At 37.6% G+C, this 26,244-nt stretch overlaps 1 long non-coding RNA gene across 1 annotated transcript; it reads right to left on the reverse strand.

The window, feature by feature from the left end:
- Positions 1-7,308: 7,308 nt before the first annotated feature.
- Positions 7,309-11,061, reverse strand: LOC125327984. The gene is made up of 3 exons (XR_007204475.1): positions 10,978-11,061; positions 9,161-9,328; positions 7,309-8,252 (listed from the first exon to the last, which is right to left on the reverse strand). It is a non-coding gene; the product is annotated as an uncharacterized LOC125327984 (long non-coding RNA).
- Between the last annotated feature and the right edge of the window lie 15,183 nt (positions 11,062-26,244).

A 26,244-nucleotide genomic window follows, 5' to 3' on the forward strand; every position in this document is an offset into this window, starting at 1 on the left:
ACTGTGCATCAGCTACTAATGAAAATCGATACTGAAACTTGGCATATATTGCATGTTTTGCCAGTTCTTTTCCACATAGTTTTACCGGAAGTAAATTTTACATATGAAGAAGAGATTAAATTTATCTCACAGCAGTTAAAAATTTGGGAAGGTCAGAAGAAAAAGTGGAGGAAAACATGGTGACCTTCGTTATGTAATCATGCTGCATGTGCATGGTATCTAGATCTTCAGTGCATATCAAAATGCTTTCTAATAAGAAAACATGAGCCTTGATAATTATAACAATTTTTATAATTGATAATTAGGCTATCCATAGGCTGAGGAAAAGCCAGTTATTCTTGCTTCTTGTTTTAACTGTCATACCTTATTTTCTCGCTCTCTGTCTTGGCAGTATTTTGCTGGCAGACCAAACACAGATTATTTGTCCTTTTTTGTCCTCAGCTTTCAACCTCTGTATTGTCTCTCATTCAGGACTAGGTTGCTTGCCTCTGTGTGTTTCTATTAGGATTCCAGCATCACTATGGAGTAAAGATTTTCATCCTATATCTTTGGACTTTTGCTCTTGATGTTCCTTTATAGACGAGAGAATTTTCTAAAAAGACATCAAGCCACCTGATTATTATTGAGACCCTCCAGAGAACTGCTCCAGCAGTTGGTGTGCTAAGACAATGGTCTGTCAGCGAGACTGGTGTTATTAATTTGTGCCATCTCATGATAATCACCTGAGCAGCACACTTTGACAAGCAAATTTCATGGATCAGTAATTGAGTTTTTTTAAATGTTTGCTTTGTACAACAGTTAATTTAATGGAACTTCCAAGTCCATATACAGAATACTATGATACAGATATATGAGAGATAACAGTTACTTTAGAATCAGTAAGGAAATATCCAGTCAATATTAAAGTTGCTAAATCTCTGACCTAATTTAAAACTTCTAAGTGGCAGTGGTTTATCTTAGTAAATCTCAGACTTAAGGTCTAACAGTCACAAATTTTTGTTCTGAGCTGGTATGATTTTTATTTTTTTTAATTGTTGCAGGACTTAATGACAACCATCAAATGTTTTTAAAGCCTGACTCAAAGCCTTCTCTGCTGTCAATAGCATCTTCATTTTTGTAAAGGAAAAATTTTTCATTTGTTTTGTGTCTTTCTCTAATAAGTGCTTTGGGCTAATGTTCATGAGACTTTTATTTAGTATTTGCCTAAGCAATTTTGCTGGGTTTATAACTACACTTAGGAGCTTCTGCATGGTGACAGGAAATGTAACTTCACATTTAGCTTCAAAAACAAAATTAAGAACTTTTACAGTCTGATCACATTCTGGAATCTTGTGTAAATTTAATTTCCATTAATGAAATATTCAAAAAAGCATGGAAAACATCACTGTTGCTATGCATGATACTGTACAGAATTCTGGTAAACTCAAAACTCTTAAAAATCTCAGGGTTCATCCAATTCTGTGAATAATATTTCATTTCATAGCCGTCAGCTTCATTTACGAATATGTTCACCTTCCTAGCCCAACTGGAATATAAATGTTAGCAAGCCACTCCAAACGAGTCAAACCATGGACATTACTTAATGCGTAGGAATGAGATTGATTGTTATTAGCTGTGAATTCATCACTAGCTTTGTGTCTGCCTGCACAAATCACTTCACTTCCTGACATCTCTACATGACACTGGGAAAAAAATTAATTGAAATTTAACAAATTTAACAGAAGGTACATGGACATCAAGGCAAAGATGTCACCTATTATGCTATGAAGCTGTTCTCTTTCTCTCTTCCTCCAAAAGATATTGTGCATTCCCTGAAAAAAAAAAAAAAATCAGAAGATGTTGTCAACTCTCAGTTCTGGAAATTTTAATCTCAAATTAATGATAAAGATCATCTTAATAAGGGGAAATTTACCCCTGAAGCAAAGGGGAGATTTGAGCCTGCCTTTCTCATGTCTTGAATGGATTTTCAGACAGGAAAAGGGCTCATTCCTCCAGCTGGTATGTGAATATTGCTTTTGCTTTTCCCTGTCTGTCTTGACAAGACTTTAAAAACATAATGTCTCAAAAATGCCAATACAGTTTGTTGAGTAAATGCCAAAGTTTTATATTTCTCTAACATAAATATTTGGATTCAGACAAAAGTAATTACAAAGTCAATCAAAATTATAACTATCCTGCCAGAGGTGAGTTGCTAAATTCCATTTGTGACTTTCATGTTTTTAGCAGCTTTTATAAAAATTTATTTCGAAACCTGGATGAAGTCCCTAGTCATATAGAAACTGGTTTTATGATTGTTGTTCGTCTCATCATTAGTTAATGAAGTTTCAATTTGATTCCTAAACATCTAGGCATACTGTTTTCTCTTTGTTAAGTGCCTCAAAAATTCACGATCTGTAGACTGCATAAGACTTGTGGAGATGTATTTATCACTAAAGAGTTTATTCTCTATTTTTTTTTTTTAAATAATTTTGTTAGTGCATCTGGATAAGTTTTTTGAAAAACATCTGTGTTTACAGTTTTATTGTTTTTCACTTGACTCAAACTAGTATGTATCTATATGAATAGGTATGTCTTTATGCGTTATGCATAAGCCTCAGAGAACAATGCATAATGCATAAGAACAAACACATTGAGTCCCATTCACTCCTTACTGTAGAAAACTTATCTTTAAACCATATCATTAAAGTTTTGGTAATGTTTCTTTCACATTGGAATAATGTTTCTTTCACATTGGAATGAGACACCACTTTGTAGGGAATTTTTTATAATGGCACTTCAGAGAAGCTTTGGGGCAATTCTGCAGCTGTTCTTATGATTATGTATAAAACTTAATTCTGTTTCTGTAAGAGGCTGTAGTGGAAACCAAAGGATTAATCACTTGTTGTTACAAGAACAATTTCCTGTAATTCTAAGAATCGAACACATCCTCATTGTCATATATTGTAGATAAAGATTACATGCAGATGATGTGCTCTATTCAGAACATGTCCACCTAGATAAAAAGAGAAGGAAAGTTAGCTGATGGTGCTAAACTTAGTTTTAATCAAAACAGAAGACTGTAAGGGAGAGGTAGTCAATATTCTTCTAACTTGCTTTAGCCTTTTTTAATAAGAAGTGTTGGGGTCCCTCCCCTGCCGTGTAGCCCTGGGAGAGGGGCCCTGAGGGCACAGACACGGGGTTTCCTGTCCCTGCTCAGCCTCGTTCCCATTGGTTGGTTTGTGTTCCCTGCGCGGGCAGAAGGACCCTTGGTCCCGTGACTGGAACAGTTCCTCGGCAGAGCTCCGGCCATGCGGCTGGAGAAATAAACATCTCTGAAACAGCTAGCAAGAATCTGTCTGTCCATATATATTTCCTTTCCACGGGACTCCTGGTTTGATATATGCGTGTTGCAGGATCCCCACTGCAACAAATGGTAGAGATTGCGGGCAGAACGATCCCCGATCCCTAAGCGACTGATTTGTGTGAGTAAACCCTGGAAACTTTGGATTCCTCTTCTTGGTTTTGCTTTGCTATTCCATATCTAAACTATGGAGGAACTGTGGGAAGACTCTTGGCTCTCAGAGCCGCATATGGACATTTATCTTAAACTTAAAATGATTCTTGAACAACGATTTGTAAATTTTAGCTTGATTCAAGCTCAAAAAGAACTGAAACACTTCCTGGCATGGTTGTTTAAGAACTTTTTCTATGTTTCTTGGGATTTAATTCTTACCAAGGGCTTTTGGAAAACCGTTTGGACACAGTTAATACTAGAGTCAAAATATATGCCGATGGAAGAATATTTTCGTGAATATTATTTAGTTACCGAGACTGTTGAGCAATGTCAGCTGTGTCCTGGTGAAGGGAAGCGTGGCGCAGGGACCGTGCGGCCCAGGCCACGTGCACCGAGCGCTCTGCGAGCAGCAGCGAGGCAGTTCCCGCGCGCGGGCGGAGCCACGCGAGCCGCAGTGTCGGTGGCGGAGCGGGGAGCGGCGGGACCCGGCGGTGCCTGCCCGGTCCTGTGCAGTGCGTGGTGGAGCGAGCCCCGTGAACGCCCGACCGAGAGGGGCGGCGCGCGGGCGGCGGCTGGCGGCGGTGGCGGCAGAACGGAGCCGTGCCCAGCCGAGACGCGCGCTGGAGCAGGGCGCGGGGGAGTCGTCGCTCGGGGGCCCGGCCGAGACGTGGGTGCAGCGCCCGGCAGCGGCAGCGAAGCTGTGACCAGAGGAGGCGACGCACGGAGAACTGAGCGGCGTGGCCCGGCCCGGCCCGCGCAGCCCCGAACGCGACCCTGGGAAGAGCGCGCAGGCACCAGCAGCCCCGACAATTCCAACACGGGAGCGACCGAAAGAGACAGCAAAGACGCAGCGAGACAGAAAACAGCAGCCACTCGGAAAAAGGAAAAGATCATAGCAACTAAGACCTTAGGGATAGTAAAATGGTATAATGTTAAGCAAAATTATGGTTTTATAACAAGGTATGACAACCAGCAAGACATATTTGTGCATAGAACTGCTATTAAAAAGAATAACCCTGAAAAATGGATCCCAAGCTTGGGAGATGGAGAAGTGGTGGAATTTAATATTGTACTAGGGAGAAAAGGGTTACAAGCATCGCAGGTCACTGGGCCTGATGGTGTTCCTGTAAAAGGCAGTATATATGCAAAAAATCGTAGTCATGTTAGACAGTATCTCCATTGTAATCCCACCTTTCCCTTTTACCCTATGTCCTATTACCCCCAGTGTATTCCCAATCCGTTTTTTCATCCATGGTTTCCCTCACAAAACCATGCTTTTGCCAATTGTTTCCCCAAAAATCCCTTTCCAATGCCGAGTGGGGGGATGAAAAGGGGGAGGGAAGAAGTTAAACCCTCTCCTGCCTCAGTTTCCCCACAAAGCATGCTCAGAGAATTCTGTCTCCCTTCTGTCAGCCCTAAGATGTTCCAGAGAATCTGTTTGGACATTTAAAGACTCAGGAGGGTGGCTTGTTTTGTTTTGAAACTGTTCTTGTTATGTTTATCCAGTTGTTTTCATTCTCCTTTTATTAAAATAAAACGGGTGAGGTGTTGGGGTCCCTCCCCTGCCGTGTAGCCCTGGGAGAGGGGCCCTGAGGGCACAGACACGGGGTTTCCTGCCCCTGCTCAGCCTCGTTCCCATTGGTTGGTTTGTGTTCCCTGCGCAGGCAGAAGGACCCTTGGTCCCGTGACTGGAACAGTTCCTCGGCAGAGCTCCGGCCATGCGGCTGGAGAAATAAACATCTCTGAAACAGCTAGCAAGAATCTGTCTGTCCATATATATTTCCTTTCCACGGGACTCCTGGTTTGATATATGCGTGTTGCAGGATCCCCACTGCAACAAAGAAGTATCTCAAATATTTAAGCTTTAGTGGGATAAATGATGAACAACTGCATATGAAATAGTTGCATTACTATTTTATTTTGCCATTATCTTAATTCTCAATACATTCATAAGTTTCATTAACTGAATATGTGAAAGAAATGACAATAAAATGTGTGACAACTCTGCAATTCAGTGATAGAGCCCATGAAATATTACAATTTAATATTCAAAAATTAATGACAGTGGAATGCACAGTATGCGAGGTTTGAGATTGTAAACTAGGGATGCACATGTAAATTGCCCAGCCACTAAAGCAGGGAAAACAGACAGAAATAATCAGAGTAACCCAGAAACATGCATTGAGAAAGTGGTCACTTTTCATTATTGTCTCTATTGCTGTCACTAAGTGGTTTTAGTTCTGTACTTATATACAGTTTCTTTACAAAAATGTGTGTGTGTATACACACACACACACATATACATATATATATACTAATATACACAAACCTTAAATCAGAATTCATACTTCAGAGATTTGTTGTCTACAATCCAGATCATGCTGCGAACTTGGTATCATAAATCATGTTATCAGTGTGCATTTTCAATTAAGTGAAAAAGAGATTCACCCATATAAAGATATGAGCCTTCATGGAATCCCAGCACAAACAGGCTTGTGGCCCTGATCATAGGCCATCTAAAATGCATTTCTATCTCTTTGCCATGTTTGGTGATTTTGGATCAAAATTATGTGTTTGTACATATGTTCAAGTGCAACAACTGGAAACAAATGGCATATGGCCCTTTAAAGGACACTGTGAGGTCAAATAAATCATCAGACTAGGTTTTACATAACTTGTAACTGAATTATTTGAATCACTTTCATTTATCAAACCTAATGGTAATAAAAATAAATAAGTCTCTACAGAAGGTTGCAATTCAAATGAGGCAGTCTCAGGCCAGAACGACTCAATCTGAAAATGAAAATATATACAGGCTGGAAGTGGTGAAACATATGGAGAGAAAGATCTAATGATGTTTTTAAAAGTCAGAAAGGAACATATAAGAAACTTTTTTTTCTTGAAGCTTGTTCATTTTTTTCTACATGTTTTTTGTTTTATTTATTTATTAAACAGAGTTGTATAAATGTGCTTTTGTTTTTCAAAAAATACAGTTTTGTAATTTTTCACCTCTCTAAATATTATTGGAATGTATTAATCACTTAAGATAAATAGCAAGGCAAATAATGATAGTAAAGTAAAATAAAGTAAAATAAAACAAAAGATAAAATCACTTGACTTTCAAACAGTTGACACTGGACTAAAAAGACTGAGGATCTGTGTTTGGTTGACTACCACAAAAGGGATTGGGTGACTTTTCCTTTCTCTGCAACATGCGAAACAGAATGCCTAACTTTTAAGATGAATTTCCCTCATTTTATCATCATGATAAATAAACTTCAGAATCCAGTGAGCAGAGATATCAGTAGATGGGGATGTCCTCAATTTTTTTCTATAGGAAATCATCTTATCATGTGTTTTTTCTTTTTTAGCTGTCACACTTCCGGATTTCGTGCAACCACCTGAGCTACTTAGGGAACTTTAATTTCCAAGACCCGGGCAGCCTGCCTACCTTTTCACACACTTAATAAAATCAGACAGAAAGAATTACAGACTTAAAAGGGGAAAGGGAAAAAACGCTTATGGAAAAAGTAACATAAGGTTTTTATTCTAAAGAGGGTTCACATTTGTTTTCAATATGAAACTTGAATATAGCATGGAAAATTGAAATAGGTTTTTCTGAGGGCTGCACTAACACAAAAAATTAATAGAAAGTGTGATTCAGGATTGTAGGGAATACCTGGCATATAACAATTTAAATATGAATAATTTCTAAGCAATTAGTTCTCTCTAGTTGGTTTAATTTTCTTGGGGTAAAATAATTGCATCTGCATTGTTTACCTGTTTACCTTTTGGTTTTTTTAATTATAGGTGGAGGTATTTTTCATCCCTGTATAAGAGGTAATGCCTCTTCTATTTTATAAACTGCCTGGTTTTAAATGTTATCCAAAGTGCTGAAGTAATCAGTAGTGACAGGAGATAAATGGAATATATGACTTCTTTAGCTTAGGAAAAACAAAAATCTGTGAAATGAGTCTTCCAAAGATTTTGGAATTTTATTTGTTTATTTCCACTTAGATTTGCATGGGTAAGGTACAATAGCACACAGATTTAACTACATGCCAGATGCAAAGTAGAAGCCAACCCCACCCCTCTCCTAAATTATGACACGACAACTTTCATTAGTTCAGTACTTAACATGCAATGACTTTTGCTTTCTCTTGCACTTCTCTCCCCCTCTGGTGTACTGCACACTAAAATGGTTAATCCCTTGCCCGTTAGCTTGATGCTGCATCCGTGCAATTTGCAAACAACTCTCCCCTACCCTCAAGCTTTGGCATTTGGTTCTCAAGACTTCCTTGGAAATGCTTAAAGTATTTTCAATACCTATGATGAATAATATAAGCAGTGTCTCAGTCTCAAATGATATAACTGAGAAATTAGACATAAAGATTAGGATTCTTTTAGCAAGCATTATAGTTACATTGCAACCCAGATGTCTTATGTCCATGGAAGCCAACTCCAAATATCATGGAATGAGTAGAAATATAGACTGTTTAACTGCACGTCACAAATTAAAAATTAGCTTTTAACATCTTGTTTCCTTCTGTTCTCAAAAAGACTGCTTCTACTTTAACTCAGCTTCACACTATTTTCTAGTGAAGTAAATTTGGGCTTTTTTGGAGGTTCTTGATGTTGAGTATGAAGATACATTCAGTTCTACTGAAAAGACAAGTCTTCATCACAGGGAATTGCTCCTGTTGCTACTGGAAACTCCTATATTCTTCAGTTCTGTCTCAAAAGACTTTCATATCTGGATCTATGGTAGGGAATAACAAACCTTTATGATACACACACACACACATATATACCAACTTGTTATGAAATATCAAGGATGAAGCATCAAAACACTGTCACTGAACTGATGCACTGAAGATGACCATTTCAGATCTCTTAGCAATTTGAAAACTGTTTGTCTGGAAATGAGAAAGACTGGTCCTCTACATTCTTGGACTTTGACTACTTATGGAACTTAAAATCAATAGAAGGCTTACAGGGATAAAAAAAACGTAGTAAGTCCCCATTAATCTGTAAAATTTAAAGTAATCAGTATCATCAATAATAATGAAGGAAAGTCCTGATCATTTTATATTTGAGGCTGTCAGAACAAGATTTCTCCCTATCACAAAGTAGAATTGAAAATATGCTTGCAAAAGCATTAATTAATAATCATGACAGCTAGTAAGCCACTTTTTCTAAATATTTTAAATTTATCCTCTTTTTCTGTTTCTGAATTAGCTAATAGCATACAATGATTTTTCAAATATATTTTCTATTTAAACATTTTAATATTAAATTATGAGCATAACAGTTTGTCTGTAGTTTGTCTGCAAGAAATTTATGGAACCATTTTTGAATAGATGCTTTTTAGTTTCAATATTTTCATTTTTATATCTACTGTCTGGATTTCTCTGTCCATTTCTCCTCTCAATAAGTATATATATATTTGCTATTTTTAGTCCTCTATGTATTGTTTTTGCCTGGATGATATTCACCATTTCTCCCACTCTGTAATCAGGCACAGGTGTTTTTAATGTATCAGCCATATAATATGTTGGAGAACTAACCCAAAGTTGCAGATTTAATAACATTTAAGCCTCTCTCTCTATATATAAAAGAATCAGAGAAAGTGTATTCTTGTTGAAAGATTGTTGAAAAAACACTTACTTAGAGACAAATATAAATTACTAGCAGAAATGTGTCTCTAATCATGTACATATGATCAGGGTGGCATCACTTCAGAGATCTCTGCAGCGTGCTCTATTATGCTGCATAGGCAGAATTATCCAAGTAGGCACTGTCCCATGATAGGAACATGGAGAACTTCTTTGGATCCTGTAATGAAGAGCAACATTGACTTTATAGCTACCTACCTGCTCTGTCTTAGCAGCTTATATAAAACTTGTTTGGCTTTTCATAGGGGTGCCTTCCTTGTTAGTCAAGTTGGCAGAATTTATCTTTAAATCAGTGGTGTTCACTGAGAAATAAAACTTAATCCTGTGGCATTAAAGTAAATGGTAACCTTTTCTTTAGACATAGGACCATGTTAATTCTATTTTGCTTTGAATACAATTTTTTTTTCACATTCACAACAGCTTAAAAGTATTAGATATATTCTTTTCTTTAAGTAGGCAATTCTTAAAACAAAGCAAAAAAATTATGTCCTCTCTTCAGAATTTAAACTTCAATCAGGCATTTCCATCCATTTTTCTCTTTCAAGAGGAAAGTTGGCTGGAAACTCTGGGACGATGACAGGTCCTTGAGAGTAAGCCAGTGAGTTATGGTGACAAGAACCAATCTTAAGTGCTTTAATGGTGGATCATCCAACGGAAGGGAAGATTAGGGCAGTAGTCTCTAGTGGGTACTTCAATTCACATCTGACCTACTGGATGCTGGTAAATGCAGGTTATCATTGTTTAGAAGGTTGGACAAACCCTCTCCAAACAACTGAAGTACTATTAGTGGGATATGATGTTAGGAGTCAGAAATTATCTGCTCTTTGAAGAGGTGAAACCTTTACCTCTTTTTGTGTTGCTTTTTCTTACCTTTCTTTTTAAGCAGTTTTAAATGTGGATTACATACTTATTGCACCAATATTGCAATGAGAGAATCCAGCTGAAAAATGTTGCAGAAAGATTTACTTATTGCACCAATATTGCAACGAAAGAAACCAGCTGAAAAATGTTGCAAAAAGATTGCAAAGCTGCAGTTTGAAACATAATCTCAAACATTTAGACAAATAAATGAATAAAATAGCCAGCTGTATGTCAGCAGCTTAAAGCCTTGGCAGAATAATGAAATGCTCAGCTGAGGAGATGTATGGGTATTAGTTACGTAAATCTTTCTGTTGTGTCCCTCCCTACATCTGGCTATATCAGAATCCTCCTCATTTACTTCACTTCTACACTGCTATTTAGCATGGATTTTGGTCCCTTTGCACAAGACCAGAAGGACCATTGCTCCAAGAGTAGAATTAAGTAAACAAGAGGAAAGATTTCACTGTATTGCCTAGTATGATTGTTGCAAGCTGTTTTCTAAACACACTGAAGAACAATGCAGCAGTAACATCCCCTGTAGTGCTGTCTTCTACACGTTCTGATGGAATATTGGCTATGCAAATTACACTTCTCCAAAAATTACAGCTTTTTCTAAACATCACTCCCACCTAATAGACCTGATATTAATATTATAAATTTAGATTACAACAATGACAGCTCAATAAATTTATCTCCAGACTATGCACAAAACAGAGCTCACTCATGGCTGCAGTGCAGATATCATGTCTGCAATCATAGTAGCAGAAGTACACACTGCTACTGACTGATCTGCCAAGGAACTTTGATAGGTAGTAGTCTGTGGTGACAGCCTGTCACATTTGGTCTAGGAAGTCAATATCCACAGCGTAGTCACAACAGAGTTAAATAAAATAGATTGGTTAGACATATAAATTATAAAATGAAATGTCAAAATAAATCAATGCTCACCAAAGTTATCTGTTTCACTGTGGTTTTGTTCAGTAGCTGCAACACAGATCTCCCCAAACAATTAAAGGAAACTCCAGGAAGCCTGTGCACTGATCCCTTAAGCAAAGCAGTTTCAGGAAACAAAATCTGGCACAAAAATTTTCCTATGAGTTGCTGTCCCTTCAAATGATGCCATCACTGAATGCATGCCAAGTTGTTAGTGAAACTGGTGTGTAGGACACTCAGGGTACACTGGAAACCTGTGAATTATGTCATCCAACCTGGTTCTGGTTGGACTTTCGTCCAGAAAGGATATCTGGTTTGATTCCTTCTATCAAAACACAATAGATTAGAAAATAGTTTACGGAAAGTCAGGGTAATTGAGTGTTTCAATTTAAAATTCACAGCTGTGCAGCTCTTTCTTTTATGCATGAACAGAAAATCCGAGTGTGTAAAAAGTTTGGACCAGAGTTGTCAGGAGTATGTTACCTTATCATTTCTTTAGTGGATGGCAATGTAGAATGTCTCTGGAAGACAGAGGAGGTCTAGGTGGTGCTTTCCAAATCTATCTTCTATTTTCAGTTAAAAACTTAAAATCAAAACACTTTGTTAAACCCTGTTCTCTTATCCAAATCAAGAAATTTGAGCTGTCATAGCTGTTTTGGGAATTTTGAATATTTGATTCCAAAGATTCTCATTAAACTGGCTAAAATATATTCTGTAGAAAATGTTAACATTTCTCAGAACAGTTAAGAAAGTTGATTATAAACTCAGTTTCATAGACTGAGATAGTTCTGGCAGATAATTTCAAACACTCCAGGACTTTAGCCCTGTGATGAAACTGTATCTATTCTTGTGGATCGTGCAAACTGGACTGGGTTGCTCAGAAGGCTGTTGAGATGCAGAGTAATCTTCAAGCACAGATTCTTAAATATGTTGCAGAATAAAATTGTTGCATATTAAAGTTATATATGTTACGAATTTAAAGAGTATACACTGTTAGGAAGAAAAAAAAAGTGGGTTTTTGGGGTTTTTTTCCGTATTTTTTTTTTGGGACAAAGATATTTCCAGCATAGTGCAATCATAATCTTCTTCACCTCTGACCTTCAAGATGTAATTCCTCATACAACAGCTCTAAACCCATTGCTCCGACAGCTGAGAGACTAAGCTATAAATGACTGTATTTAGAGCTGTGCTCAGTCTTCCTACGTGCTGCTGGGATATAGACTAGCAAAGCATTTTTCCATACAGTTCCCTCTTTCTGGTAGTCCTATTTACTCTGCTAGGTTCTAGCTGTGTCTGAACTTGTTTAAATACCACTCCTATGATACCAGTACACACAGCAAGCCTTTCCTTGGAAAAGGCTTAAAGTGCTGCAGAAATTCCGTCTTTAGGCAGGCCTGAATCCGGTGTCCCTTTGACTGGAAGCCCTTTACAGGGGTCAAAAGTATGCTAATCTGTCCTAGAAATCAAAGCCTTAAAGTATATTTGTAAGAAAATGAAATATTTTTGACAGATAAATCTGTGGAAATGCAATCCCACTATTCCAGACAGCCATGGTGCGGGGATTCCAAGCTGTCCAAGACACTATTTCATAAGTGTGCAATAGAGGTTTGTGCTCTGTATCCTGTATAATAGCTATGAAATGCAGCTCCTGCTTTGAACTTACTCAGACAAAGGCAGCCTGGACAACACTGATAATGTGTAGCACATGTTAACTCCTACATCCAACATATTTTTTCTGGAGTGGGGTGTGGCACTTTTATCTTTCTCCCCTTCACCTCTTTTTTTCTGAACTCCCCAGTTGCAGTGTTTATAGGAAATCAGTTAACGAGTGAATATCTCTAAAAAAAATTACTGCATTAGGTAATATTCAAGCTAAATAACAGCTATACTTCGGTAGATACACTCCATTCTGAGACAAACAAATGTGCTAAATAATGTGCTCCAAAGTGACAACTAGCCTAGGAAATATATTTTCTATATTACTCCCTTGTGAAGTCTTTTTTTTTTTTTAATAAATGACCAAAACAAATATATTTGTGTGTCTGAATGTGTATACACATATATATTTTTATAAATCTGTCTATCAGAGTTCTCATATGTGTTCCTTGCTGTGTAATAGACACTATAAAATCCCACATCTCCTTGGAGAGAGAGTTGAATGCATGGTGAGCGTGCAGAGACTGGCAGTGTTTTATGGAACCTGGCAAATGTAGGTGTAATAGCAATAGATGTGTCAACATCCAAATGTCAACATCCAAAATTTTTTGGCCAGACATTATATCTTTTATAAGCTGGAGATAGTTATTACTCTTTAAAAAGAGCGCCCAGTGATTATTAACAGATGCATTATATTTATACATGTTTATTTACCTAGTCTTATAGACATGAATGACATTATTTGTAAATAAATCAATAGTACAAAGAAGTTATATTAAATATTGAAAAAGGGACAGAAAAGACAGAGACAATATCTCTTACATGAAATGATCTTCCTATGAAATAAAATACTTCTTACAGCTGTTTGTATTCGTATCATAGCTGCACTCCCTCTTCCACAACAGTCTGTAGAGAGATTGAGCCAGTGACATCATTGTCTTATTACAGGCACTGATTCTGGGCTGAAGTTTGTCATCCTGTCAACAGCAAGTGTGACCATTTGTGTGGCAAGGACATGTTAGGACACCTGGGACACATTTGTATATACAGCCTTTTCCTGCCGGCTGCCTGCCGGCTGCCTAAACTTAATCCCACCCACATTCCGCTCTAAAGACCACAGTTGGAGAAGGACAAGAGAAAGAAGGGGAAGAACATGGGGGTGGGGATAAGAGGGAAAAGTGTTGATAAGAGATTACAATGACCGGAATGTATAAACTGGAGGTGGGGGATTGGAGAAACTGTTTAAGAGAAGTTAAGACATGATGTATGGGACAATCCTGATTTTGCTTATGATTACCTCTGTTATATTTTAATAATTAAAATATTATAAAATATTATGTGTTCTTTATCTCTGTGTTGCTACGTCATTGTATATACATACATGTATGTGTCTACATTTACATAGACCAGAAAAGAGTTAAATTTTTTTCCAGAATAGGCCATGTACTTACAACTCTATGCATTATGTTCAAATGCTTTGGGAAAATAAGGATAGTAATTGTCATTCCTTGTTTTCAATAATTTGTACATATGCACTGTACATTTCACTCCTTGTTCATATTGAAAACTGTAACATAATATTTGACTTTCAGTTTTCAAGAACTGTCAGAAGTTTAGACTGATCTCTTTTAAAAAAATATCTCCAGCAGTACTGTCCCTTCAAAATCACACATTGTAATACCAGCTTCAGGATTCATGATACCAATAACATTACTAATTCTTTCAGATTCATAGTCTTCCTATAAGTTCCTCAATTCAAACTGACACTTTAGCCTGTGAATTCTAGTACAACTAATGCAGGAAAACAATGTGGTCTGTGCTATAGTGGGATATCACAAATCAGTCGATGGCAATCTACCCTAATAGTAAAGAGGACAAAAAAGGAAGCAAAGACCTTGCATAAAAGTGTGACAAGATTTGGAATAAATAATGTAGTGATGTTTAGAAATGGAGAACATTAGAGAAAAATGTGCAGTAATTCTTTTTATTTATGAATAAGCCACTCATGTAAAATCTACACCCTGTGGAGTAGCTGTAGGTGCCTAATTGACTGCCTGTAAGCAAACCATTACAACTCTATTACTCCATCAGCTGCAGGGAGTACACAGTGGGAGAAAAACAACTTCTAAGTAAAGTTTTCACACCCCTGCCTTGTGGTGAACTCCTCAGCTGGTTTTCACATTCTAAATCCAGAGCATGTTTCTTCTCACAAACTCCCTATCTGTGTAGTGCTGGTATACACAGCATGCTCTGCTATGGCAATTGTGCCACATAATTAGAAACAAATTTAGTCCTAGTGTAAGCATGCACACAGTTTCTGACAAAACCACTGCCTTTATTAAGAAAAATGTCACAGTAAGAAAGAAGTTCTGTGACACTTATACAAGTGTGAATGTGTCATCATACAACATCAACAGATCTCCAGCTCTTCTTGTTTGTCTCTCTCTAGAAGTAACCTAAGAGTGATGACTGCAACAAAAGGTGGAAAAAATCTGGAAAGAAATAGGGTGGGAGTGATTAAATATATTATTTAAAGGTATATTTTTCTTGACAATGAATATTTTGCGGATAAAAAATCATATGCATACTAATTTTCTAAGAAATATGGGCACAAGAGCAAAGCTAAAATCCTCTTAGAAGTGTCACTCTGTTCCTTGACATCAAACTTTATACTGCTTCCTTCAGTTTTCCTCAGCTTAGTTACAGTTTCCTAGCTTCAAGCTACAGCAATGGATATATGTAGCACAAGAGAAAACAAAATATGGTTCACTCCCATCTTCTAATCTTATGGATATCTAAAAATATCTCTAAACCTGGCTCAGTGTAAAGACTACTGATAGTTTGTTCAGGAAGTGCAGTGCCCTGTATGGAATGTCCCCCTGTGACCCAAGCAGTATTCCAGAGACCCAGAGGATCACAGTGGAGATGCTCAGGAAACGCAGTGACAGCTGGCTTTTCTGTAAACTTTTTGAAACTTCCTTCTTCTGTTTGGATAAGATATACCAAGAAAAAGGCCAGTTGGAACTCAAAAATGCAAAAATAAAAGTGAGTATGAATATGCATTTATTCACATGCATATAAATTTCTCTCTATATATAGTTTTTTAACAGTTAAAAACTGTCTTAAAAACTCCAGGAAAATTTGGAACTGGCTTCACTTCAAGACTGAGGTAGTTTAAATAAGTTCTTGTTTCATCAAAAGGAGGACATCTACACCACCATCTCTGTAGATTAATAGATTATTGCCCACAAGCTACAAATTTGACCAGACATCAGTAGAGGCACGAAAAAGAACCTCACCAGAAATGGGGTCAGGGTTGATTCTTGTGCTTATTACGTGTCATGTCTTATTAAAACAAGGAACAAGGAGGACATATCTGATAGTCATCAAACATTTATTTTCTTCATGTATCTGCATAGTTAGTATTCAACACCCTTATGATGGCAGCAGAAAATCACAAGTAATTACTGCTTGTGGGAACTCATTTAACAGGGATAGGTCAATTGCTTGCAATCACATATTCTTGCCCTTATTTGTCTCAGCATCTGCTGTATTCTGTCTGCTGGACACTATGCCTATGAGCTGATGGACCTGAGAGGATTGAGGTCTTTGAGATCTGCATACTCGAGAGTTCCGCATGGCAAACCACTCAAGGTACTCTAATTGCACTTAATGACATCGCGTGTCTTCATCTTAGTCTTAAAAAAGTATGCAAAGGAAAAATAAAATTAGAAAAGTTAAAAAGAAGAAAAAATGGCTGAGATTTTATGTGTTGAATGAGGAGGTTCAGCTTTTTGGGAAGTAATTAGACTGGGAAAACCTGGCAGTGGAAAGAATAAGTCGTTTCCTTTGCTGGTAAAGAGGTTTACAAGTATGTCTGCATCTTTTTTACTACCCCAGTATCCATCTAGTTAGCCTTTAAGGATTTACCCTTTGTACTTACATCCTTTTAAAAAGTGATAAAGATATTCATAATAATCTCTATAAGACCATTCTTAAGCCATGGGGAAAGACAGAAATACTTCTACACTTTTTTCATACTCTTTTCTCTCTTATGGGTTTTCTTCTTGTCAACATATTTTTGTGAGATGTCTAAGAAAAATAGAACTATACCATTTACTTGTTTAGAGAGTGACAAACATTAAGAGAATGATGTACAACATCTGAAAGAAAAGCCAACACAAAAACAAACCACAAGCAAAACAAGTAACAAACTCACAAGTAAGTTGTACAGAAACATCTCAAAATTTAACATGCAGAACTTTTGGAGCTCAGGGACTAAAAAATTATGGTGGTTTTCTTTTCCTGAAATTTTCTGCATATCTTGCAATTTTGGGTAAAATCTAAGCTAGTTTAAAACTTTTATCATGTTCCAGAAGACAGAGTAAAAAATAATTTTCTCAAATCAGAATTTTTAGTGCTTCTCTGCTACACCACATTGTTACACAATGTTAGTTAGACACTCAAAAGTTAAAACTACCAAAACTCTTATGCAGAGACAATGTCCAAATACAAGGTAAAATCTGAAACAGCAGTTGAGCACCTACCATACACTCAAACTCTAATTTAAACATATCAAGAAGGGTGATCTAAAAAACTCTGTGTACTCACTTACATGTCTAGGACATCTAAGTTTTCTAACTTGGTGTGTCTCTGCACACACCAAAATATGTCACCTTCTCAGCAGAATGAACTGCACATCCTCCACACCTAGTCCATCTGGGATGCAAAGCAGTGCGTCATGCTCGGTTTGCCAAGTGGCCCGGCTCAGTTGGTGTGCGGCGAGCTCACTGCACGCACAATGACAGCAGCAACGGCAGCACATTGCAGAGCTCCCACAGCCACTTCATTCAAAAATAGGTCAGGAGAAGGCGGCAAGCACTCACATAGCAAGACTGTTATGCAAAGCCTCTTTAGTAATACCACCTCCTCCTCCTCCTCCCTCTTCTCGCTGGCTATCTTCTGAAAGAGAAGCAGGAGAGAGTTGTCTGCTGACACCTCATATGACTTACATATAGAAGCACAGGCAAAGCATTTGCAAATCCTAGTTCCACAGAACCTAATTTGGACTATGGATGAGTGCCTAAATTCAGAAGAGACAAAATTTTAGATGCTTCCTTCCCTGACATTTTCAAATGTGTAGATTAGACATCCGCCATCAAATGTATTGGCTGATAGGAATTATGTTTGAGGATTGTACTGGAAAGTTTAGATGTCCCATGCTGCACCATGAATTTCACTTCTCACGCTTGCATCTAATTTTGAGGCACTGAGTCAGTGAGCAGTCCTCCAGTATTTTCTTAAGATTTGAACCCTTAACCAGATTTTCAAAAGTTCAAGATAAAGTGTATTGAACCTTGACCTATGGATCAGGGTGTGTACAGTGCCTTTCTGTTCTGAATATCTAAAGAAAGGAAGTTAGATCCTAGTGTTGTCAAATGGTCATCAAATAATTTAAAAAATGTAGAAACTGATTATCCACAGTTATTTCAAAGAAGTCTTGGTCAGAAATTAAAGGACATCACTAGCCCCAGTAAAAGCTCTCTTTAGCAGATGAAATATAAAAATAAAGGATCAGTCCTCTTCTATTCTAAACTCTGTGAGAGCTGTCTTCCTCATCAGCTTCATCAGGAACAGAAAAGTCAAAGCACAAATATTTTTGCTCATTTCATTCACAAAGATGACAATGAGCTTGACATCTCTGAACCAGATTTCTCTTTCTCAAAGCTATCAGCAAATGCAGTAAAGGATGAAGTGGTAAGACAAACCAACAGTCATTTTATTTGTACAGGTAGTTCAGAAAGCAACAGTTACATATGACTAGAAAAAATTAAATCCATAGTTAATATAATTTTCCTGATATCTAAGTCAATGTCTGCTTTCTCTCACTTCCTTATAACCCTACAGGCTTGCACTCATCTTGCAATTTTTATTGTAGACTAACTTGGACTGTCAGTCATGCAGATGTCCAAACCTGTGCTCTCTGGAATACTGTTTTTGAAATGCAGGCAGTTGCAGTATTGTGACATTTTTGGAATGGGCTGAAATAATTTAATTTCATCCATGAAATTGAGATTCTTCCACCCTTCTCTCTGAGATTTTCCCTGTGAATTATCTGTCAACAAGTACCAAACCAGAATTACTGGGCCATGAAGACACAGGTTCTAGTCCATGCCACTCATCCTACAGAGCTCCCTTTCAAAACACTATGTGCTATTTTCCCATTATAAGTCCTCTTCATAAATAAGATATTCACATTTCCTGAATCAAAACTCTTAATAAAGATTGGTTCACAGCACCCACGGGTTTGTTGCTTTGTGTTGAGGGTGCTGGAACAGTGAGGTGGGATAACTACCCATATGGTCACTGAGGGAGAAGTTAAATCCAACACAAAGTATCCTTTTATGACCATCAGACTAAACTTTCCTGCTCCTAAAGCTGTCCTGCATTTCCAAGATCTATCCTTGTAATATTCAAGGGGACAAACTAAACAACTTTATTTTTAATGAAAAGCCAATGTGGTCAGTAGGTATTAACTTGTTCAAAAATATTTGTCAAGGTCCATGCTAAAGGCTCATTGACACTGCCAAAGATACAAAAAGCTTGCTGATTTGTTGGTTTGGTTTGTTGGATTCTTTTTACAGTTAGATCTGTTTCTGCCCCTAAAAACATTGATCAGGGCTCCCTGGAGCCTTTTTTAAAGTATTTTGTGTGGATAAATGCATATCATGTAAGTGCTGATTAACGAGGCCAGGTATATTTTAATAACCTTTGTCGTGGAAGGTATTTGTGTACCACTCTTACACACAGTCAGTCACTGTGTATCTTGGCAAAGCAAGATCCATTTTTCAGGAGAGAGAACTATTTCCGTCCTTAATAAGTCATTCCAAGTTTCCTGTGATGTTATAAATAATCGGGCAAGCAGCCGGTTTTATTCTCCCTAATTTGATATGGCAGACTTGGAGAGCAGAAAAGTTCAGCCTCAACATAAGCTCTAAAGTTGGACTTTGACCAGAATTTCCCCCTTCCCTCCCATAATGAGATAAAGTTTATCATAAAACATGCTTACCAAGGCAGCTAAGACAGGGCTCAGGCTTCACATCTATTTCCTAGGAGCCCCTAGTCAGTCCTGCGTGCTGCATGCATGAGGTCACAGCATGCTGGGCTTGCTTTGGGAGCTGGCAGCTAGGCTGACTGTCTTAGCTAATACACTTGTCATTTGGGAAAATAAAAAAGTGCTTGCAAAACACAGCTTAAATTAGATTGTGAGTAATTGGAAAAGGAAATATAAAGTCACACTGGTTTATATGCATGTCGGGAAGGCAGTGAGGTGATGCATTGAGTACCTAAGTTACTGGCAAAGGTCAAGCACCCTCATGACAGCCTGAGATCTTTTAAAAATTTTGAGGAGATACAACAATCGTCACAGAACTTTCAAGAGCTGTACAATACAGAGACATGAGAACATAGCAGAGCTTATTTTTATGTGCAAAAGAAGGTCAATTGAAAGGACATATTCCTTCATAATTATAAGAGTGACAAGAGGAATTTATGATTATATTAGAACCTGAGAAGAGATTTTTTTTTTAAGTCTGACTCTGCAAATGATGCTTGACAACATTTTGGGAAAGTCATTCAATCTGTTTTGAATTGTCATTCAGTTGTAAAATACGTTAAATAAATAACTCTATCTACATCTCAGAAATTTGGGAAGATTAATTAGATAATGTTATTGAAATTGCTTATAGGCACTTTATGATAATAATAATAATGCAGGCCAAAGCACTTTATTGCTGTTCATTACTTTCAAATATGAGGAAATTTTTTTTGTTGTTTTTCAAAAGCTTTAGGTCATATTTACAGATCAACTTCATTTCCAGAATGCAATCCAGATGTATTGTTATGGATTTTAAAATAAAATTATAGCTTTAAGGTAAAACATGCTAATAGAAAAATTAACTTGTTCTGATGAGTCATAACATAAAGTAATTTCCCTTTTCAAACAAAACTAAAGCCTTACTCTGCTCCCTTAATCCAGATGGTACTCTTTTAGAAGAGGTAACTTGGATCCAGCCTGGATCTTTCATGCTTCCTAAAACACTCTGCATTCTTAAAAAAAATACTATATGGGAATTAAGGATATATTCCTAAAGAGGTCTACTCCCAATCCTCTATTAGAACATTAAGAAACTGTTAGCTGAGTTACACTTCCCTATCATTTATATGGCTTCTTAAGAAAGAGTACCCAAGGACCTCATCTGCTCTCTCTTTCCTATCTCTGTCTTTCTATTCCTCAGAATCGAAAGAACTCTCTCAGAGACAGAAAAGGTCTTCCTGGATAGTGACGTAATGTTCTCAAGTGAAAAGACATAGAGAGTCTGAACAGTTTGTTTGGATAGTGAGGCAACCCTGTTGCCCTGTTGCCAACTGGAGCAGAACAGTTTCTGCTTCTGCAGCAGCAGGTCTGAGCAACACAACCTGGCTGCTTTCTGGAATGTGTAGATCTGAATCTCATTTCAACAAAGGTTGCTTCACACCACTCAGGCGGTGGAAATGAGTCTTAAAGTGAGTATAAATCATATTTATGCCTACTACAAGGCTTCTTTATATGGCTAAGTCAGTGGAAAGTTGCTTTGGTGTAAATGCACTTTAGGCCCTCATACTTTTAATTTGGCATAAAAAAAGGAAAGAAAAGAGAAAGAAAATCCTTTCAACGTCCCAAGTTAAGGTTGGATAACAGCCATACTGTAACATAAGCTAAGATTTCAAAGGTGTCTCAGGAAACAGGTCTCCAGCTTCCATTCACTTTTCAAGGGAGCTGAGTGACTCACTTCCTGAGACCTGTTTGAAACCTATACAGAATGATTACTCTGTCTGCATACAACTAGACTGTTTTCTAATGACTGACTAGAGTCTGACAGACCCACTGCCACAAAAAGTCTACTTTGGGTCAAGCAACAGAGCTCTTTGTTATCAGCTTTGGAAGACTTTACCTAGAAGTACATGTGTTCAAGTTATAGCTGACAAAGGTATTGTTTTTGCCTATGGCGTCACTGTAGTGCCACCTCAGAGGAGCTAATCGGAATAAGGTTTGGCCTGTTCTCAAATGCTTACGTGGCAGGTTCCCAAACAAAACACCAGGTGTTAGTCATCCAGTAGGTCTCACTGCTCCCTTTGAGTCAACAGTGAACCATTGCCCCAGAATTCCAAAACCAGCAAACTGCAGCAGAATTACTCTATGACCAACTGGTGACTGCAGGGTGAAGGATTTTTGATCCACACTTACTATTGTTGTTGCTTTCCTGAAATGCCAGCGGCACTCACAAAAGTTGGATCCCATTCAATTAAAGCACATGCCCATGCTTCCGTTTTGAATAAGTAGACTGAGGAGTTAGAAGAAAAGAGCTCAAAAAGAAAACCACAACAAGGATTTAGTGTTGCTAGTTGCTAGTTAAGAATCAAGTACAACTATACTAATTTCAGGAAGCTGTTTTATTTCCCTCTATAGTCAGTGGAGAGAGACAGGTACTTGGAGAACATGGTCCCTCTCTTCCTTGATATTATGGAAACAGAGGGGTTTACTCATTCCTGGAAGCTAAATTTTTCTGTCCTTTGGCAAAAGAGATGTCTTCAATGATGAATTTATGTTAAACAACTCCAGTTTCTGGCCTTAGAGCTTTAATCACAGTATCATCAAATTTATACATAATCTTAACATTGAGAAAACTTAATTGTTTAGCTGCTGGCATTATGGCGTATACCTTTAAGAATATAGTTCATTCATGATCCAGTGAACGCATTGTGAAATTCATATATAGAGAGATGTAGGCATGTACACACACGCGTATGTGTTGTATATTCAAACAATATCTGAAACTGTCACCGATGTATAACAGCCGAAGGTCCTCTGCAAAGCCAAAAACCAAAAGTATAACGTGATTAATGATGATGGATTTTATTGATTTTATTAGCAAACAAGTCCTCAAACAACTGTTCTTTGTTCTATGGATGCAAAAATCCCAGGACACTGAGCATCTTTTTTCCGACTTGTGATGTGAGAAACAAGGTCACTGAATGTACTAGATTTTTTACCCTTCCATAAGTGATATTAGAAAATGACTCTAGTCTTAACCCCTGCCAGACTTTTGCAATACTAAATGTCACATTCTTGGAATGGACAGGTTAATGTGTAACATTTAAACTGCAATTCACCCACTTGATTTTTAATCCTTGTTTTGAAACCAGCCCATGATGCTGCTAAACTACAGACATTTTCCATGTTTATTGTATACCCTTAAATATCTACATCTTTATTAAGCTATCATGGTATTGGATTTAATACAGGCTTTGCAATTAAAAATCTCTAATATATGAGAGACCCAATATAGATATCCAGGAAAAACTTTTGGACTGTAAGATGCAAATCTTCTTACTTACCTGTAGCCACTTATGTATCAAGTGTAAGCTGCCTGCACTGGGTGTCTATACTGCAAAAGGCAGACAGGCTCCTGAAGAAGGTGATTAATTAGTCAGGACCTTAAGAAAGAGAAGAAAGAATCAGAAGGTGTCTAAATTTATGCAGCGACTATAAATGGAGTCTTGGTAAATCGCTTACACCTTTAGATGGCTAAAATTAGGAATGAGTACTCCCACTCCTACTGACTGTTCATAACTCCTCAGTAAATATCAGTCATATCAAGAGTAAAGATTTTGTGCCTTAAAACTGAGCACGAGACAAAAGCCTACAGCAGAAGTCGATTTTTGCATATATAGAATTGTATAGAATTATAGAATTAATTATAGGATTATAGAATAGTTTGGGTTGGAACGGTTGCTCAGAGCCCTGCCCAAACTGATCTTAAATGGTTCTGGAATGGAGCACCTACCACCTTTCTGGGCTCTCTTTCTCTCTCCTTCCATATTGCATATATTGCAAATTGCATATATTACAAGATTAAGGCGTGTGCGCCAGGGGTGTCCTTTCCACTCATACATAAGGTGTAATAGAAGGTTAGTTTCACCTCCATTTTTTCTGTGTGGGTGCTTTTCAAATTAAGCAAATATTTTAGGGCAAGTTGTTGTTTTCTGGGTGTTCCCAATCTAAAGTATTTTAATATATCCAAATATCTTCTTTTTAATGACTCCAGAAAATATATTGAGCAAAATTAAGGTTCAAATACATAATCTTGACTTAAATGTCAAATCAGTCTTTCAGACAGCAATAAGTGATTGGAATTTTATTATTTTTGTTGGCAATATATTTCTATACAGAAAGAAATGTCCCAATACAAAACTCTATTACTTTGAGGTTAGCTGATCATTCAGCCCTTTATTCTGTTAAAATGTAAATTACTGGCTTCTCCAAGCTGAATTTTGATTGTATTATTGTGGCCATAAACTACCATAACATTGACAATGCACTACAGAGGAAATTTAACCAGTTACTCCTACCCTTCACTGCCTTGCCAGTAATATGCGGTAGCAAATTTGGCAACTAGAAACCAGACTCTATCTGAAACAAGGACTAGAATGTATCTCAGTGTTTTTCAATCTGCCAGATAAGTAGTCTGAGCTCCTGAACTCCCCTTATTTGTACTCGGAGATACAAATAAAATCCATAAATAAACCCATGGATGAATTGCACCTCTGCTCTGGTAAAGTTTAACTCTGTGGGGCTCTCTGCTCTTCTTGCAATATTTGTTCTTTAAAGTCTTCACACCATTAAAAAAACAACAACAAAAAGCCAAGCAAATAAATAAACAAAACATCTTCCTAAGGAGTGGACCTAATTACAATACTTGGAGCAGGAACCATATCCATATTTTTTTTAAGTTAGAGGCCTTGGCCTGTGATTTGAGACCAAGTTCCACCTCTGTTAAGAACACAAACCAGAAGACACTTTTAAAAGTCCCCAGACAGAATGTAGACAGCACAGCATTCCTAACCAACAGCCAGGCACGTGGCTCCAGCCAGCAGGTCTAATGAATGAGATTAGTACCTGTTTTATGAATTAGAATTTGAAGTAAAAAAATAGTGTTTCATTTTCTCAGCAACCTCAGTCTAATTATTAACAGCAGGTTCAGTTGGCAATTTTCAGTATTTTTCCTGCTTTCATTTGTAAGTGAAAGACTTCAGCCTCTTATTTATTTTCCTGCTCCTCTAATGCTCTTGTAGTGCTATGCCAGCTGGTTCTATTACTTTCTTTTTCCCCCTTTTTTATAAGGTTTCATTTTCCAGTAAAAGAAATATATAATGTATGAATTTCTGTAAAAGCTCACACTTTCACATTTGTTTATCCCCATTGTTAGCAATCCAAAGTAGCCACATGTTCACAGCATGTTCTGTCTGGCAGGAAAAACCGTTGCTTAATTTCCTACCACCACCCTCACAATCCTGGCAGGCTCTGGTCAGTCAGATGCATTTGTTTTCCCCAATTGCCTGATGGCATTTTCAGAAATCCTTTTCATTGAGAAATGAGTGATCACAGGAAACTTCTGCAGACATAAGAAAGACTGATAGTCAGTAGGCTGAAGGAGGTCAAAGACTGTTGTTTGCTAGACTGTAATGAGCTTAAAGATGTCTTATTGTTATTAACTGTTATTTAAACATCATATTAATCTAATATATTTTCTCCATCAATTCTCAAAGACACTGTTGCTCTCCAAAGTGAGATCTGCAGCTCAAAGGACATTTAACTGTCAGTAGCTTCAGGGATCACTGACTTAATAAGTCCACACACTCATTATTTGGAAGTTATGATTGCTAAGAGATGGAAAATAGAATACCTTTCAGAATTCAATAATTCCAATAATGCAATAAAGCATTACCTACTAAAAATTATTGCAGAAAATGTCTCCAGGGAAAAATAATTTCAGAGAACCGTAGAACTGTTCATCTTGGAAAAGACCTTTAACATCATCTCATGCAACTGTACACCCAGAAGCTCCAAGTCCCTAAACTATGTCCCCAAGTGGCCCATCTACATGTCTGTTAAATACCTCCAGGGATGGTGACTCCACTTCCCTGGGAAGCCTATTCCAGTGCATGACACCCCCTTTTTGTGAAGCAACTTTTCCAAATATCCAATTTAAACCTCCCTTTGTGCCACTTGTGATCATTTCCTCTTGTCCCATCACTTGTTACTTGGGAGAAGAGGCCAACCCTTACCTGGCTACAACCTTCTTTCAGGTATCTGTAGAGAGTGATAAGGTCACCCCTGAGCCTCCTTTTCTCCAGGCTAAACAATTCCTTCAGGTTCTCCTCATAACACTTGTGCTCCAGACCCTTCCTCATCTCCATTGCCCTTCTCTGGACATGTCCCAGCACCTCAATGTCCTTGCAGTGAGGGGCCCAAGACTGACCACAGGATTTAAGTGGTGGCCTCACCAAGGCCGAGCACAGCAGGCAATTTCCTCTCATTTTGTATTATCCCTCCCAACTTTCAGTGTAAATCTATGCGGCAGAAGGGATTCAACTAATATCACCATGGAGGCAATTATCAGTCCTTTTTCTAGAAATACTCTCTATGTTGTTACCATGCAGTTTAATGCCTAAATACCTTCAAGTGGGAGAGTCTGAGAGGTTAAACCGTTCATAGAAGTGTTTGGGAGTCTGAAAAACTTCTTG

Source organism: Corvus hawaiiensis, chromosome 6 (genome assembly GCF_020740725.1).
Source record: "Corvus hawaiiensis isolate bCorHaw1 chromosome 6, bCorHaw1.pri.cur, whole genome shotgun sequence".
Classification (NCBI taxonomy): Eukaryota; Metazoa; Chordata; class Aves; order Passeriformes; family Corvidae; genus Corvus; species Corvus hawaiiensis.